This window comes from Vulpes lagopus, chromosome 2 (genome assembly GCF_018345385.1).
Source record: "Vulpes lagopus strain Blue_001 chromosome 2, ASM1834538v1, whole genome shotgun sequence".
NCBI classification, from domain to species: Eukaryota; Metazoa; Chordata; class Mammalia; order Carnivora; family Canidae; genus Vulpes; species Vulpes lagopus.
In genome coordinates, this window is record NC_054825.1 from 52045458 (window position 1) to 52053893 (window position 8436).

Consider the following 8436-nt stretch of genomic DNA (forward strand, 5'->3'; position numbering starts at 1 on the left):
GGCTAAACCACTGAGCAACCCAGGCTTCCTTTAAGATTATTTTAGAGAGAGAATGGACAAGTGGAGGGACAGAGGAAGAGGGAGAGGGAGAGAATCGTCAAGTAGACTCCTTACTGAGTGTGGAGCCTTGACACAGGGCTTGATCCCAGGACCCTGAGATCATGATCTGAGCCAAAACCAAGAGTCAGATGCTTAACCGATTGAGCCAGGTGCCGCAACTAACTGGAATTTGAGAACTTTTAAAAAATGCCCCAAATAAATAAATACCTCCTAATAAATTCCTGACTACATATATTTTTTTAAAGAGAGAGAGAAAGGATCAGAAAGTCCCCTGTGTCACCACAGGAGGTAAAATACCCTTGAGGAAACAAAGAGTCTGCTTTATTGACAGGGAAGGGGCTCCCCTAGATAGCAACCCATCTGTCTTGGAAAGGGAGTGTAATTTGAATTCCTATGTGTTCTGGAGACCCTCCAGTGCTGCCCTTAGAAAGGCTGGATGGGAAAGGGATCTTGTGGGGGGCCCTGTGAAAGGAGAGGCACCCAGCACTTGCTGGTGTGGGACCCCAGGGAGGGCTGGGGGCAGCAGTTCTGGACTGTGAGGGCACTTTCCCCGCAATGGTGCTGATTCAGACACTGAGGAAACAGAAGTGAGTGCCTGGGGTTGCTTTCTCTCCCTTCACTCTTCAAAGACCCAAAGTAAGGTATCGGGATCCCTGGGTGGCTCAGTGGTTGAGTGTCTGCCTTTGGCTCAGGGCGTGGTCCCGGGGTCCTGGGATGAAGTCCCACATCCGGCTCCCTGCAGGGAGCCTGCTTCTCCTTCTGCCTATTTCTCTGGCTCTCTCCCTCTTTGTCTCCCATGAATAAATAAATAAAATCTTAAAAAAACAAAAAAACAAAAGCAAAAACAAAACAAAGTAAGGTATCATAACTAACCGGGGGTGGTGGTAGGGGCATCCTTGAGGTGCTGTTTGCACAGTGACATGGTGTGGCCAGAGCAGCATCACAGTTCTAGTTGCAGGGACTGGCTGGACAATGGAGTTTCTTCAGTGTGGAAGGCACAAGTTACCTCAAGCCTCCAGTTTGGAGATGCTGGTGTGTGTGTATGCTCGTCTCATCTGCCTCCGCCTTGCTGGAGAAGGTTGTATCTGTCCTGAAGTCACAGGGAGGAGCCCTGCAGGAAGCCTCAGCATTACTGTCTGGTTTTAGAAGATTAGAGCAATGCTTTATTTTGCATATCACTTTAGAATATTTTCGTTGTGTATCCATCCTCTCATCTGCTTCTCATAACACTCTGTGAGGCAGGCAGGAAGAAACTTCCATTTTCTCACAGGGAGGACTGGCTCCTCTTGAGACCACTTAACGGGAGACTGTCTTCCTCCTGCTGCTTCCTTGCACATACTATTCCATGGCCCAGACCAGGGCATATAAGAAAAGATGAGACTGAGGTTGTTAGAAGCTTCTAGTCTGGTAGGAAAAGCAAAATAAGAATATCTAGTGGGGCACTTGGGTGGCTCAGTAGTTGAGCATCTCTCTCTGGCTCAGGTCATGATCCCACAATCCTGGGATCAAGTCCCACGTGGGGCTCCCTGCAGGGACCCTGCTTCCTCCTCTGCCTAAGTCTCTGCCTCTCTGTGTGTCCCTCATGAATACATAAATAAAATGTTAAAAATAAAGAATACCAGTGGAACATGAGAAACTAGGTGTAGTAACAAACTATCACTGTGATAGACCATTTTTTTTCCAAATGAATTTTTATTGTTATTATTTTTTTTAATTTTTTTTTTTTTAATTTATGATAGTCACACAGAGAAAGAGAGAGTGGCAGAGACATAGGCAGAGGGAGAAGCAGGCTCCATGCACTGGGAGCCCGACGTGGGCGGGTCTCCAGGATTGCGCCCTGGGCCAAAGGCAGGTGCTAAACCGCTGCGCCACCCAGGGATCCCTATTGTTATTATTTTTTAAAGGTTTATTTATTTATTAGAGAGCATGTGCAACTACAAGTGAGAAGGAGGCAAGGCAGAGGGAGAGGGAGAGAGAACCTCAAGCAGACTCTATGCTGAGCACAGAGCCTGACATAGGACTTTCTCTCACGACCCCTAGATCATGACCTGAGCCAAAATCAAGAGTCAGACACTTAACTGAGCCATCCAAGTGCCCCCAAAATGAATTTTAAAATCACCTTGTTGAATGCAAGAATTTCTCTTGAAACAAAAGAAAAACTACCCAAAAAGTACAGAAGAGTATATTGAAGAGTATATATGGCCAGAAAATAGCAAGGTGGAGGGGGAGTAAAAATACACTAGAGAGGATCGTCAAACTCCAACTTTGGTTCTTTGGGAAAAAAATACTAATAAAATTGACAACTTCTGACAAGATCTATAAGGTCAATAAAAGAGAAAGCACAAATAAACAATATTGGGAATGAAGAAAAGGATATTACAGATGTAACAGAGCCAAATGATAGAGAATATTATGAATAACTACCAGTACATTTTATTTTTTTAAAAGATTTTATTTATTCATGAGAGTCACACACACAGAGAGAGAGAGAGAGAGAGAGAGGCAAAGACACAGGCAGAGGGAGAAGCAGGCTCCATACAGGGAGCCCGATGTGGGACTCGATGGCGGCGCTAAACCGCTGAGCCACCCGGGCTGCCCCTTTAGCTCAGATTCTGATCTCAGGGTTGTCAGGCTCTGCACTCAGCATGGAATCTGCTTGAGATTCTCTCCCCCTCTGCTGTTCCTCACACTCATGCGCTCTCTCTCGCTCTCTCAAATAGATAAATACATCTTTTTTTTTTTAAGATTTTATTTATTTATTGACACACAGAGAGGCAGAGACACAGGCAGAGGGAGAAGCAGGCTCCATGCATCTTTTTAAGAAGTCTCTAGAGTCTACAGTTTGCGTTAAAACAAAACAAAACAAAAAACTCCCAAAATAACTAACACAAAGATTCACAATATAAGGGGGGAAATAAGCAAGACATGTATGGGCATTTCAATGAAGATAAACCATGATGGCCAAAAAAATCTTTGAAAATATATACAACCGGGGATCCCTGGGTGGCTCAGCGGTTTAGCGTCTGCCTTCAGCCCAGGGCATGATCCTGGAGACCCGAGATGGAGTCCCACGTCGGGCTCCCTGTATGGAGCCTGCTTCTCCCTCTGCCTGTGTCTCTGCCTCTCTCATGAATAAATAAACAAAATCTTAAAAAGAAAGAAAGAAAGAAAATATATACAACCAATATATACAAGTAGTAATTAGAGAAATGTACATTAAAACCACTGTCATATCATTTCATGACTCCCAAATGGGCGAAAATTAAAATAAGCAAACCAACAGCCAGTAAGGACGAGAAGCCTCGATGGATGATCAACACTAATGCCATTGATGGAAATTATTACATTTACTTGCCCTGACCTAGTGGTTCCATTCCACACTTTAGGAAAAGAAAGTCTTGCACACACTCACTGTGAGTAACATCATTCTAATAACTAAAATCTAGGGAAAGAAACCAAACCTCCATGAAGAGAGAAAAATCTGTAAGTGGTCTGTTCTTGCAACGTAATAAATAGAAGACCGTGCCTAATACTGTCATTAGTTTCATGTGCTGGTTGAGAGCTCAGAGCAGCTAGTCCCAATTAAAATATATAAAGTGCAAGACACATACTAGATTTAGAAGGTTTAGCACCAAAAAAAAAAAAAAAAAGATAATGCAGAGCACCTTTAATCTTCTTATACTGGTATCACATTGAAATGAGATCTTGGATTAAATTAAATAAAATCAACCTCAGATGCTTTGCTTCTTATTTAATCGGCTTTTAAAAACCTTCAAATCCAAAAAAAAAAAAAAAAAAAAAAAAAGCCCTTCAAATCCCTCTGCTTCTACTTGACAAGCAAGCCAGAAAGCCTTCCTCCTTCTTGCTTAACTGGCTTTTAAAACACTTTAAATCCGGAATGAAATCTTGCCATTTGCAAGCACGTGGGTGGAACTAGAGGGCATTAAGCTAAGAGAAACCAGTCAAAACCAGATACCATATGATTTCACTCCTAGGGACACCTGGGGGGCTCAGCCGTTGAGCATCTCCCTTTGGCTAAGGTCATGATCTCCGGGTCCTGGGATCCAGTCCCACATCATCCAGCTCCCTGTGGGGAGCCTCTGCCTAATTCACTGTGTCTCTAATGAATAAATAAAGTCTTTAAAAAAAAAAAAAGAGAGAGAGAGAGATTTCACTCCTGTGTGGAATTTAAGAAACGAAATAGAGGAAAGGAAGGAAAAACAGAGACAAAAACAGGCAAATCATAAGAGACTCTTAACTATAGGAAACAAGGTTGCTGGAGGAGGGGTAGGTGGAGGGGATGGGGTAATTGGGGGACAGGCATCACGCAGGGCACTTGATTTAAGGAACACTGGGTGTCATATGCAACTGGCGGATCACTAAACTCTACCCCTGAAATTAATAATACAGAATGTGCTAACTAAATTAAACTTTTAAACTAAAAAAGAAATAATAATAAATAAAAAAATAAAAAAAAGAATACCTTTAAGGGACACCTGGGTGGTTCAGCGGTTGAGTTTTTGGCTCAGGGCGAGATCCCAGTCGGGGGATCTCCCCTCCGGGGAGCCTTTGCCTGTTTCTCTGCGTCTCATGAATAAACAAGATCTTTAAAAACAAAAACCTGTGGGATCCCTGGGTGGCGCAACGGTTTGGCGCCTGCCTTTGGCCCAGGGCGCGATCCTGGAGACCCTGGATCGAATCCCACATCGGGCTCCTGGTGCATGGAGCCTGCTTCTCCCTCTGCCTCTCTCTCTCTGTCTGTGACTATCATAAATATAAATAAATTTTAAAAAATTAAAAAAAATAAAAACAAAAACCTGGGGGGTGGGGGTGACTGGGTGACGGGCACTGAGGGGGGCACTTGACAGGATGAGCACTGGGTGTTATTCTGTATGTTGGCAAATTGAACACCAATAAAAAATAAATTTGTTATTAAAAAAAAATAAATGTGGGTGTCTGGGTGGCTCAGTGGTTGAGCATCTGCCTTCTGCTCAGGTCATGATCCCAGGGTCCTGGGATGGAGTCCCACATCGGGTTCCCGCAGGGAGCCTGCTTCTCCCTCTGCCTGTGTCTCTCATAAATAAATAAATAAAATCTCAAAAAATTAAATAAATGTAAAAAGAAAAAAAAATAAAAACCTTTTCAATCCCCTTATTTATACCTGACCACAGAATCAGAAACAAAAAAATAGAGCTACCAACACAGAGAATTCAAACTATTTAAGCTCCCATAACTTCAAGCAAAAAGAACCCGCTAAGCCTAAAATTGCAACACAAATGAGTGTAAACACAGCGAAACAGCACGCTGATTCCCAAAAACCACACCAAAAAAAAAAACCGTTTCTTATTAGTAATTGAACCCCCTGCAGAAAAGTACTTTGAAGCACCTTAAAACTGTCTTTCTTTTGCGACATCACGTAGCCTTGCTGACACAAGGCCTCAAAAAATTGGCTTAAGACTCAGAGTTGTTCCTCTCCACGGAAATCTTTAGTAAAAGGCGAAAGATTTATACGATCTGAAGAGAAACCAGAGTATGCGCAGTGAACGTCTAACTCCCACCTCAGGTAAAAAGTACCCCTAGTACGCTGATGGTGTCTAATTCATGCAAGACTCCGTGCCTGAATAAAAATTTCCAGGTTACTCTATAAGCAGAGATCTAACTGCAAGATATGTAAGTAGAAGAATTTTTAGAAATGTTCTTGTTTTAAACTTGTACCGTGTGCAGTGCACTGTGGGTATGCAAATAACCGCTCTTCCGCTTAGGAAACTAGGTTAATATCCACGCTGTACCTCGGCGTCACCAGTAGGGGGCGAGGCGGAGGTTTGGCTGACGGGATCTAAACGCCCTATTGATAAGAGACTTGTCAATAGGGTTTTATGTTTTGTTTTATTTTATTTAAAAGATTTTATTTATGTATTCATGAGAGACACAGAGAGAGAGAGAGACAGAGGCAGAGACACAGGCAGAGAGAGAGAGAGAGAGAGAAGCAGGCTCCTTGCAGGGCGCCTGTGGGACTCGATCCCGATACCCCAGGGTCACTCCCTGGGCTGAAGGCGGCGCTAAACTGCTGAGTCACCGGGGCTGCCAATGGTTCTATGGATTTTTTGTTGTTGTTGTTTTGGTTCTATGTTTTATATATGTGCACGCCTGAGTTTGATTTCTGTTGAGTAAAGACTTTGTCATTAAATAGAAAAAGAGAAAAATTAGCAAATGAGTGATTGATACAGAATTTAGGTCCTTCCCTCAGTGGGGAGTGAGAGGAGCACACAAGGGTTGTATTTGTCTTAAGCTGCATGGTAGGTGCAGGGGTGTTTGTTTGTTTGCCCTTGTTGTAACTGTGCACCTTCGGGGTATACGGCCTTCAACATTCTGCATTTTTTCAGAAGAATTCTTGACAGTGTCCTGTTTAAAATTGGAGCCCGCTTGCTTTTGGCTTCGGGTTTCCTGCCCCACCTGGTGCTGCTTTAGGAAATGAAGTCTACTGCTCCAGTTTCCGATTCCAGGTATCCTTAGCCCATGCTCTTACGTTTTTGTGTTTTTTTTTTTTTTTTTAAGTTTATTTATTCATTATTTAAAGTAATCTCTAAATCCAATGTGTGCCTTGAACTTATGATCCCAAGATCAAGAGTCAGGTGCTTGTTGGATTGAGCCAGCCAGGCATCCCACCCTTATAGTATGCTTTTAAAATGTGCTATTCTCTCCTCTGTGGCGCTCAGTTACTGGATCCGACCTGCCTGCACAGGTTCCCTAACTATTGTGGTAACTGAACAACCTTGAGAAAGGACATTGCAGCTCTTTTATTTATTTATTTATTTATTTTTTTCTGGCTGATTGTATACACATTTTCCTTCCCAACTTTGACACCTTCTTTCTTTCTTTATTTTTTAAAGATTTTATTTACTCATTCATGAGAGACACACAGAGAGGCAGAGACGCTGGCAGAGGGAGAAGCAGGCTCCATGCAGGAGGACCGATGTGGGGCTTGATCCTGTGACTCCAGGGTCATGCCCTGGGAGGAAGGCAGGTGCTAAACCACTGAGCCACCCAGGGATCCCCTGACGCTTTCTTTAAATCGGCACTTTCCCTCCCACTTTGCTGGTTCCTTGGCTTATAACAAGTCAATCATATGTGACATCTATTTTATTTAAAATGTATATTTAAAAATTTTTTTATTTATTCATGAGAGACACAGAGACTGAGGCAGAGACATAGGCAGAGGGAGAAGCAGGCTCTCCACTGAGCAGGGAGCCTGATGTGGAACTCGATCTGGAATCAGGCCCTGAGCCAAAGGCAGATGCTCAACCACTGAGCTACCCAGGTGCTCCTTACATTTCATATTTGAAAAAATCCAATACAATTTTAAAAGAGCTTTACTGGATATAGGATTCACTTGCCGTACAATTAATCCATTTAAAGTGTATAATTCAGTGGTTTTTTAGTATATTCAGAATTGTGCAGTCATCACAATTTAATTTTAGAACTTTTTTTGTCACTTCAAAGAGAACTCTACCCATTGGCAGTTACTCCCTCTTCCCTGCCACACACACACACTCCCTGTTCATCAGACTCTGGAAACCACTAATCTACTTCCTGTCCCTAAAGTGCCTATTCTGGATATTTCATATTAATGGAAGTAAACAATCTGTGGCCTCTTGTGACTGGTTTCTTAATAAAACGTCTGTTAGGTTCATCCATGCATACGTTTGTTTTGATACTTGTTGTGTGCTTGCTGTATTTCACAATGTAATGGAAGTTAGAGACCCGTGACCATGCACAGAGTGGGAACTTTGCAGCCTTTTCCCAAGGGCTGTGACGGGGTAATAGCTCCCATCACAGGCCTTGGCCAGGGGTTAAGGCACTAAGGGAACAGGAAAGGAGCAATTCTGTGCACTCTGAAGAGTATTTCCCTGTTCCTAACTTTTAGGGGATATTCACCTTCTGGACTTTGTTCTGCTTCATTATGAAAGGGTCCTGGGCAGCTTTCACTGGTTAGAGAACCACAAGGAAGGTTGGCTATTCATTCATTCATTCATTCATTCATTCATTCATTCATTTTAGCATCCCAGGCTCCATAGGGAATCATGGAGTTCCCAGGGCTTCTGAATCCAAAGCCTGACCCCATGTCTGATTGCAAATGTGGAGTTCAAGGGAGGGACTGGAACAATTTCATTGTTTATGATGTGGCTGGCTCTTCCATTCCTGGCAACAATTCATACTGATATTTAATATAAGATATAACCTGAAAAACAAAAAAAAAAAATAGACCATAAATCCTTTCATTGGAATTTTTGACTGAAATTTTTATTCTTGTCTTCTTTTTGACTCTAAAGAGAAACATTACATTTTATTTACATGTGGTGTTTCAACTGGCATTCT

The 8436-nt window shown here is 42.7% G+C and overlaps 1 non-coding gene across 1 annotated transcript; it reads right to left on the minus strand.

The window, feature by feature from the left end:
* Positions 1-5478: 5478 nt before the first annotated feature.
* On the minus strand, positions 5479-5594 carry LOC121485877. The gene has a single exon (XR_005986384.1). It is a non-coding gene; the product is annotated as a U5 spliceosomal RNA (small nuclear RNA).
* Positions 5595-8436: the final 2842 nt, after the last annotated feature.